The sequence below is a fragment of the Mytilus edulis genome, chromosome 2, assembly GCF_963676685.1.
Source record: "Mytilus edulis chromosome 2, xbMytEdul2.2, whole genome shotgun sequence".
NCBI lineage: Eukaryota > Metazoa > Mollusca > Bivalvia > Mytilida > Mytilidae > Mytilus > Mytilus edulis.
Genome location: NC_092345.1, coordinates 67,363,543 through 67,374,250, shown reverse-complemented (window position 1 = coordinate 67,374,250; position 10,708 = coordinate 67,363,543).

Below are 10,708 nucleotides of genomic sequence, written 5' to 3'. Positions count from 1 at the left end.
ATTTTGCACGATCTGGATTGTCTAGAAAAAGTGTCATCATTTGTATGATGAACTTACATGCCTTTTTCTTAAGTCTGTTTGCATGATTGTAGTTATTAAATCGGTAGAAAAGATGAACATGCATGTAGCTAGCAGACCAGGGTTTATTGTCTTGTGTAAGAATATTAGATGCTTGTTGGAATTTCCGATTTTGAATTATGCACAAAGACCTTTTACAGGTTGGGAACAACACTCCAAATGAGGGGCAACCCTCATTGCAAGCACATTACAACCCACTGTAAAAAATGAGCACCTTTATATTCATATTTTTGTATGGAACTTTTCCCCAAGAACTATGCATCTATCAAGTATTAAATGGTCAAAACATGTCAAAAGATTTTTTTGATATTTCTAAACTTGTATCTTCTTTATTAACTTGACCCCTCATTTAGAAAAGTTGTTTTAAATATAATGAATTTTACCACTTTTTTTTTTTTTTAGAACGGTAAAATGACCCCTTGTTTTAGGGACAGGCCCTCATTTAAGGGCACTCATAATGGGGGAGGGGGGGTCCCAACCTGTTTGTTGGTCTTTGTGAAAAAAGAAAAGTGCATTTAATTGAATACAAACATAAAATATATTACTATTTATTATATTTATGGTAGTGCTGCATCATTGAGTTTTGTCAATCAGCCATGCTTTTATCCTTAAGCTGTGTAAGAACCTGCTTGCAGATGAAAATTGACATTCCATGTTCACGATGAAAACAGCAAAATCTAGCATGTTAGAATAATCTTCAGAGAAAATGTTTTTGATTGGCTTATTTTTGGAATAAATTAATTTTGTAATCAATTCTTTAGCTACATACAAAATTGCCAGTATTTTGAGACATGTAGCCAGATTTACATGTTTGTCAGTTTGTAATACATGTTTTTAATGTAAATTCATGGTAATTCATCTTTCTACAAATTTTCAGAACATTTGAAGCATTTTGAAAATTTTGAAATTTTTGATGTTTCCATGGCAACGACAGCCATTTTTGAAATTCCAACTTCAAATTCTGCTTCTTATAAAACTTCACAGTAATGATGAGCAACATTGGTTTATGTGGAATTTGGCGTTGGAATTTCGAAAATGTCTGCCGTTACCATGGAAACAATGCAAAACAGGTCAAAATGCTCCAAAAACTTCAGGGTTTGGTGAATAATTTTGGTATGCCTTAATTTAGAATCATCTAATTTTCATACAATACAGTTTTCAACTATACTAGAACACACCCGTGATATCGCGGGTCCGTGACTGATATATAACTATGCGTATATCTTATTTTAGTATTGGTATTGTCATCTGATAAAGTCATGCCGATTATAACATGTATAAGGTACACAGTTTTCTCTGCTTTCAAAATCTTTCTGTTTAAACCCGTCGACCTGGAACCTTCAATTATTGGTAATATTAATAATTTGGAAAACAAAAGGGCCTGGAATGGAGTATTTTTTACTCAACAGTATACAGCAAAATTCTAAATACACTGTTTGGTGGTGCGCCTGTCAGATGCGGAACGTACAGATAAGGTAATAGGTAACAGGTGAATATACTATTGGTATCGGTGTCGGACTCGATCCGGAACTTCTTAATTATTGGCAATATTAATTACGTGGAGAACAAATGGGCCTAGAGTGGTGTAATTTTTAATCAACACCATTGTAGTATATTAGTTATATATAAAGTTGAATTCTTTGATTCATCGATTTTACGTGATGACGGCTGACAAATTGGACCTCGAAATTTTAGTATTATAGATACAGGTTTTGAATTATTTTGACAATCATTGGAACTACAATGTTACCATGGATACAGCAGCAAAAATTAAAAAAAAAATTCAAAATGCTTTAAACTTAATGAAACTTCACAATAATGTTGACTGTCATGTGTTGAAGCAGAATTTGAAGTTGGAATTTCCAAAATGGCTGCCGTTGCCATGGAAACATCAAAAATTTCAAAATTTTCAAAATGCTTCAAATGTTCTGAAATTGGTATAAAGATGAATTACCATGCATATATGTAAAAATCACTGTTTAAAATTGTTGAAATGGCTGCCACTTAGTGGCAATGGGGGGAAGGGTGACATTTGCTATTGCTTGCAATGGCAAATCTAGTTATTATGTCACCCGATCGACAATGTCGGGTGACATATTGCTTTTCCTCTGTTTCTTTTTTCCCTATTTAAGTCACCAAAACGGAGTTTTTGGCGACTTATTGTTTTTGTCCCGTTTCTTATTATGGCACCCTCAACGGAGTTGGGGTGACATACTGTTATTCTACGTTTCTTTTTTTTCTTATTATGGCACCCTCAACGGAGTTGGGGTGACAAATTGTTATTCTACGTTTCTTTTTTTTTCTTATTATGGCACCCTCAACGGAACCCTCAACGGAGTTGGGGTGACATATTGTTATTGTTCGTTTCTTTTTTTTTCTTATTACGTCACCCGATCGACAATGTCGGGTGACATATTGCTTTTCCTCTGTTTCTTTTTCCGTATTATTATGGCACCCTCAACGGAGTTGGGGTGACGTATTGTTATTCTACGTTTCTTTTTTTTCTTCTTATTATGGCACCCTCAACGGAGTTGGGGTGACATATTGTTATTGTTCGATTCTTTTTTTCTTCTTATTATGGCACCCTCAACGGAGTTGGGGTGACATATTGTTATTGTTCGATTCTTTTTTTCTTCTTATTATGGCACCCTCAACGGAGTTGGGGTGACGTATTGTTATTCTACGTTTTTTTTTTTTCTTATTATTATTATTATAACTCAACGGAGTTGGGGTGACATATTGTTATTGTTCGTTTCTTTTTTATGGCACCCTCAACGGAGTTGGGGTGACATATTGTTATTGTTCGTTTCTTTTTGTCTTATTATGGCACCCTCAACGGAGTTGGGGTGACGTATTGTTATTCTACGTTTCTTTTTTTTTCTTATTATGTCACCCTGACGGAGGTCGGGTGACATATTGTTATTGTACGATTCTTTTTATGGCACCCTCAACGGAGTTGGGGTGACATATTGTTATTCTACGTTTCTTTTTTTTATTATTATTTTTCTTCCACTATTTTTGTCCGGAGCAGTTCTCAGAATAGAATGGACCAAAGTTGATGGAAGTATGGTATAATGTTGACCACCATGCGAAGTTGTACCTCTGACTTTGGAATGGTCAAGATGGCCACCGTTACCATGGAAACAGAAAAAATGCGAAAAACATCAAAGTGTTCTTAATTGAAAAAAACTTCACAGGAATGGTAACTGGCATGTGCTGATTTACAGTTTGACTTCGGAATTTTCAAAATGGCCGCCGTTACCATGGAAACTGCAAAAATGTCAAAAAATTCAAAAAGCTCCAAAATTTATGAAACTTTAAAAAGATGTTAATTTGCAAGTACAGATGCACTCTTTGACTGAGGAATTTTCAAAATGGCTGCCGTTACCATGGCAATGGGGGAAGGGTGCCATCCGTTATTGCTAGCAATTACAAATCTAGTTATGGCACCCTCAACGGAGTTGGGGTGACATACTGTTATTCTACGTTTCTTTTTTTTCTTATTATTTTTCTTGCACAAATTTTGTCCGCGCGAGTTCTTGGAATCCAATGGACCAATGTTGATGGAACTCTTCTATAATGAGGACCCCCATGTGAAGTTGTGCACCTTGCTATGGAATGGTAAAAAATGGCCGTCGTTTCCATGGAAACAGCACAAATGCGAAAAAAATCAAAGTGTTCCAAATTGGAAGAAACTCCACAGGAATGTTCACTGGCATGTGCTGATTTCCAGTTTGACTTTGGAATTTTCAAAATGGCTGCCGTTACCATGGAAACAGCTAAAATATCAAAAATTCTAACTCTTTCGTTATAAGATCCAACTGGATGAAACTTTATGAAAATGTTCTCCAGTATGCCAAGATGTCAAGACAATATTTGGATAGTTCAAAATGGCCGCCGTTGTCATGGAAACTGGGGCCAAGTTTTGCATTGACCCTATGGAAAAATGCATAAAATCAGCATTTTCTCAGAGAATAGTGCACCAAAGTAAATGAAACTGTATCGATATATAACATGACATGTGGCAATGAGATGTCTGCTTTTAGAATTTTGGAATTATCTACTGTAACCATGGTTGCAGCACAAATGTTCAAAATTTCCAAAAAAAATAAAGTGCTGCAAACTGGATGAAACTTTACATGAATAGTGACTGACATGTGCGGAATTGCATTTTGAAGTTGGAATTTCCAAAATGGCCGCCGTAACCATGGAAACAGCAAAATTGTCCAAAATTTCAAAATGCTCCAAACTTAATGAAATTTTGCAAAAATGATGACTTGCAGGTGTAGATGCACTCTTTGACTTTGGAATTTCCAAAATGGCTGCCGTTCGCCTGGCAATGGGGGAACGAGGGTGCCATTCGTTATTGCAAGCAATTACAAATCTAGTTATGTCACCCGATCGACAATGTCGGGTGACATATTGCTTTTCTTATGTTTCTTTGTTATTATGTCACCCGATCGACAAAGTCGGGTGACATATTGCTTTTCCTCTGTTTCTTTTTCCCTATTATTATTATTATTATTATTATTATTATTTTTCTTCCACCTAATTTTGTCCGGCAGTTTTCTCAGAGCTAAAGGAACCAATCTGAATGATAGTGCACTATAACAAGGAACCCTGACTTACCTGTTGCTTTCCGGTATTGGAACTAAAAAAATGGCTGCCATCACCATGGAAACGAAAAAATGGTGAAAAAATATAATTTTAGAGTTAAGGGAATTGTTTGAGAATGCTTAAGCTTAAAATCTTTAGATTTTAATACAATGTAGGTGCTCACTATACACTGGTTTTGGGATGATTTTGGCAATCATTGGAACTGCTATGTTGCCATGGATACTACACCAAAAATTTCCAAAATATGGAAATGCTCTAAATTTAATGAAACTTCACAGTAACGATGAGCAACATTGGTAGAGGTGGAATTTGGCGTTGGAATTTCAAAATGTCTGCCGTTTCCATGGAAACAATGCAAAAATGGTCAAAATGGTCCAAAAACACCTGAAAGTGGCATTTACTTTCTTAAAAGGGTAGGTCAAATCCATTGAAACTCTGATGGTATGTTCCCTCCCATGTACCAATGTGGTATCTGCCATTAGAAATTTGGAATGGTCTGTGTAACCATAGAAACCAGCCAAAATGTCAAAAATTTCAAAAATTTCAAAATGCTCAAAAAGTAATGAAACTTACTATGATTGTTGACTGTCAAGTCTGCATGAAACTTTTGAAGTCGGAATTTCCAAAATGGCTACTGTTGCCATGGAAACTGGAAAAATGTTAAATATTTTCAAAATGCTCCAAACTTAATGAAACTTAATAATATTGTAAACTGGCATGTATAGATGAGACTTTTGACTTTGAATCTTTCAAAATGGCTGCCGTTGCCATGGAAACGTTTTGTCATGTTTTTAAAAATGATCTAAATGTACTGAAAATTTACAGAAAAATGTATACAGCCATGCAAATATGTGCATTCACTGTTAAAAGTGTTTGAAATGGCTGGGAAGAGTCTTTATGGGGAACTCATACCCAAATTTTCTTTTACGGCATTATTTAGATTTTCCCCGTTCAGCATGGATCACAGTTAATTTATCTACTAACCTTCATTATATCTCCTTTTTCAGCATACTTATATCGGGCAGATGCCCCCCAGACCTGGCGGGAAAGCCAGGGTCAGGGGAACCCCTGCCCAATATTTTTTGAGGGGTGTCTATAAATATGTGTAATAGGCATTTCCAGCAATTTGCAGGCCCTTAGGGTCACTATTAAACTTATCTTAAGTCTTGATGGGTAACTACCCAAATTTTCTTTTTCAACATTATTTAGATTTCCCCGGTCAGCATGGATCACAGTTAATTTATCTACTAACCTTCATTATATCTCCTTTTTCAGCATACTTATATCGGGCAGATGCCCCCCCAGACCTGGCGGGAAAGCCAGGGTCAGGGGAACCCCTGCCCAATTTTTTTTGAGGGGTGTCTATAAATATGTGTAATGGGCATTTCCAGCAATTTGCAGGCCCTTAGGGTCACTATTAAACCTTATCTTAAGTCTTGATGGGTAACTACCCAAATTTTCTTTTTCAGCATTATTTAGATTTCCCCCCTCTAAATATTCCTTATATATTCCTTTTCGTCTGGTCAGAATGAGGAATTTACTGTTGTCACCTTGGTCCTCCTTCTTACAAAGTTCAACTCTTGTCGTCTTTTTGGCTGTACCGGATGATTAGAATACACAGCCATGTCTAGTCAGGATCAGAATTTTATTGTTGTCACTTTGGTCCTCCTGTGTAAAGACGTTAAATTGTTATTGTCTGTTTGGCTGTATGGGATGATTAAAATACACAGACACGTTTTGTCAGAACAGGTAATTCAATTGTTGTCACATTGCACCTTTAAGAGTTAGGATGTAAAACACTTGTCTGTTTGGTTATACGATGTAAAACCCTTGTCCGTTTGGCTGTACAGTATGCTTTCAATACACAGCTACGTCTGCTTAGAATGGGGAATTTAATTGTTATCAGGTTGATCCTCCATCATGGGAAAATAAACCCTTGTCGTCTGTTTGGCTGTATGGGATGTATAAGTACACAGCCACGTCGAATCAGAATGGGAGATTTTAATTTAGTGTCACTTTGATCGTGCTCCGTATGGACGTGATACCCTTGTCGTCTGTTTGGCTGTATGGGATGATTAAAATACACAGCCATGTCTAGTCAGGATGAGAATTTTATTGTTGTCACTTTGGTCCTCCTGCGTAAAGACGTTACATTCTTGTCGTCTGTTTGGCTGTAAGGGATGCTTAAAATACACAGACACGTTTCGTCAGAACAGGTAATTTAATTGTTGTCACATTGCACCTTTAATAGTTAGGATGTAAAACCCTTGTCTGTTTGGTTATACGATGTAAAACACTTGTCTGTTTGGTTATACGATGTAAAACCCTTGTCCATTTGGCTGTACAGTATGCTTTCAATACACAGCTACGTCTGCTTAGAATGGGGAATTTAATTGTTATCAGGTTGATCCTCCATCATGGGAAAATAAACCCTTGTCGTCTGTTTGGCTGTATGGGATGTATAAGTACACAGCCACGTCTAATCAGAATGGGAGATTTAATTTAGTGTCACTTTGATCGTGCTCCGTATGGACGTGATACCCTTGTTGTCTGTTTGGCTGTAGGGGGATGCCTAAATACACAGCCATGTCTAGTCAAAATGGAGAATTCAATTGTCACTTTTATCTTCTTCCTTTAGAAAACTTATATTTTCGTCGTCTGTTAGGCTGCACGGGATGCTTAAAATACATAGCCATGTCAAGTCACAATAGGGAATTAAATTGTTGTCACTTTGGTCCTCCTCGGTAAAGACGTGAAATTCTTGTCGTCTGTTTGGCTGTACGGGATGCTTAAAATACACAGCAACATCTGGTCAGAACGGGGAATTTAATTGTCGTCATTTTGCACCTTTAAACGTTAGGATGTAAAACCCTTGTCTGTTAGGCTGTATAGGATGTTTTAAATACATAGCCACGTCTGGTCAGAATGAGGAATTTACTGTTGTCACCTTGGCCTTCCTTCTTTTCAAAGTTCAACTCTTGTCGTCTTTTTGGCTGTACGGGATGATTAAAATACACAGCCAGGTCTAGTCAGGATCAGAATTTTATTGTTGTCACTTTGGTCCTCCGGCGTAAAGACGTTAAATTTTTATCGTCTGTTTGGCTGTATGGGATGATTAAAATACACAGACACGTTTTGTCAGAACAGGTACTAATAATTCAATTGTTGTCACATTGCACCTTTAAGAGTTAGGATGTAAAACACTTGTCTGTTTGGTTATACGATGTAAAACCCTTGTCCGTTTGGCTGTACAGTATGCTTTCAATACACAGCTACGTCTGCTTAGAATGGGGAATTTAATTGTTATCAGGTTGATCCTCCATCATGGGAAAATAAACTCTTGTCGTCTGTTTGGCTGTATGGGATGTATAAGTACACAGCCACGTCGAATCAGAATGGGAGATTTTAATTTAGTGTCACTTTGATCGTGCTCCGTATGGACGAGATACCCTTGTTGTCTGTTTGGCTGTAGGGGGATGCCTAAAATACACAGCCATGTCTAGTCAAAATGGGGAATTCAATTGTCACTTTTATCCTCTTCCCTTAGGAAACTTATATTCTCGTCGTCTATTTGGCTGCACGGGATGCTTAAAATACATAGCCATGTCAAGTCACAATAGGGAATTAAATTGTTGTCACTTTGGTCCTCCTCGGTAAAGACGTGAAATTCTTGTCGTCTGTTTGGCTGTACGGGATGCTTAAAATACACAGCAACATCTGGTCAGAACGGGGAATTTAATTGTCGTCATTTTGCACCTTTAAACGTTAGGATGTAAAACCCTTGCCTGTTAGGCTGTATCGGATGATTAAAATACACAGACACGTTTTGTCAGAACAGGTAATTCAATTGTTGTCATATTGCACCTTTAAGAGTTAGGATGTAAAACACTTGTCTGTTTGGTTATACGATGTAAAACCCTTGTCCGTTTGGCTGTACAGTATGCTTTCAATACACAGCTACGTCTGCTTAGAATGGGGAATTTAATTGTTATCAGGTTGATCCTCCATCATGGGAAAATAAACCCTTGTCGTCTGTTTGGCTGTATGGGATGTATAAGTACACAGCCACGTCGAATCAGAATGGGAGATTTAATTTAGTGTCACTTTGATCGTGCTCCGTATGGACGTGATACCCTTGTCGTCTGTTTGGCTGTACGGGATGATTAAAATACACAGCCATGTCTAGTCAGGATGAGAATTTTATTGTTGTCACTTTGGTCCTCCTGCGTAAAAACGTTATATTCTTGTCGCCTGTTTGGCTGTATGGAATGCTCAAAATACACAGACACGTTTCGTCAGAACAGGTAATTTAATTGTTGTAACATTGCACCTTTAAGAGTTAGGATGTAAAACCCTTGTCTGTTTGGTTATACGATGTAAAACACTTGTCTGTTTGGTTATACGATGTAAAACCCTTGTCCGTTTGGCTGTACAATATGCTTTCAATACACAGCTACGTCTGCTTAGAATGGGGAATATAATTTTTATCAGGTTGATCCTCCATCATGGGAAAATAAACCCTTGTCGTCTGTTTGGCTGTATGGGATGTATAAGTACACAGCCACGTCGAATCAGAATGGGAGATTTTAATTTAGTGTCACTTTGATCGTGCTCCGTATGGACGTGATACCCTTGTCGTCTGTTTGGCTGTATGGGATGATTAAAATACACAGCCATGTCTAGTCAGGATGAGAATTTTATTGTTGTCACTTTGGTCCTCCTGCGTAAAGACGTTACATTCTTGTCGTCTGTTTGGCTGTAAGGGATGCTTAAAATACACAGACACGTTTCGTCAGAACAGGTAATTTAATTGTTGTCACATTGCACCTTTAATAGTTAGGATGTAAAACCCTTGTCTGTTTGGTTATACGATGTAAAACACTTGTCTGTTTGGTTATACGATGTAAAACCCTTGTCCATTTGGCTGTACAGTATGCTTTCAATACACAGCTACGTCTGCTTAGAATGGGGAATTTAATTGTTATCAGGTTGATCCTCCATCATGGGAAAATAAACCCTTGTCGTCTGTTTGGCTGTATGGGATGTATAAGTACACAGCCACGTCTAATCAGAATGGGAGATTTAATTTAGTGTCACTTTGATCGTGCTCCGTATGGCCGTGATACCCTTGTTGTCTGTTTGGCTGTAGGGGGAAGCCTAAAATACACAGCCATGTCTAGTCAAAATGGAGAATTCAATTGTCACTTTTATCTTCTTCCTTTAGAAAACTTATAATATTTTCGTCGTCTGTTTGGCTGCACGGGATGCTTAAAATACATAGCCATGTCAAGTCACAATAGGGAATTAAATTGTTGTCACTTTGGTCCTCCTCGGTAAAGACGTGAAATTCTTGTCGTCTGTTTGGCTGTACGGGATGCTTAAAATACACAGCAACATCTGGTCAGAACGGGGAATTTAATTGTCGTCACTTTGCACCTTTAAACGTTAGGATGTAAAACCCTTGTCTGTTAGGATGTATCGAATGTTTTAAATACATAGCCACGTCTAGTCAGAATGAGGAATTTAATTTTGAATTGTTATCAAGTTGATTCTCTTCGGAAAGATGTAAAACTCTCGTCTGTTTGGCTATATAGGAAGTATAAGTTCACAGACGTCTAATCATAATGGGAGGTTTTATTATTGCCACTTTCATCGCCCTCTGTAAGGACGTACAATCCTTGTCATCTGTTTGGCTGAACAGGATGTTTAAAATACACAACCACGTTCAGTGAGGATGGGTAAGATCAAATAATTTTTTGTAAATCTTGAAATTTATACAAATTAAAATTTATGAAACATGCATGAAAACCAAATGCAGATTGAAATATTCATCCAAATTGAAACAAAAGCGTCTTTAGAGTAAAAGCCAGATAGCTTGCAGTTTAAGGTTTTTTGTTGTTGCTGAATCATACTATATATGATCAGTAACTATTTATTGTAACATTAATATCATTTTAAAAACAATCAAAACTCTCTGTAGAGAACACGTGTTTATTAAATGCAAACCACTGAT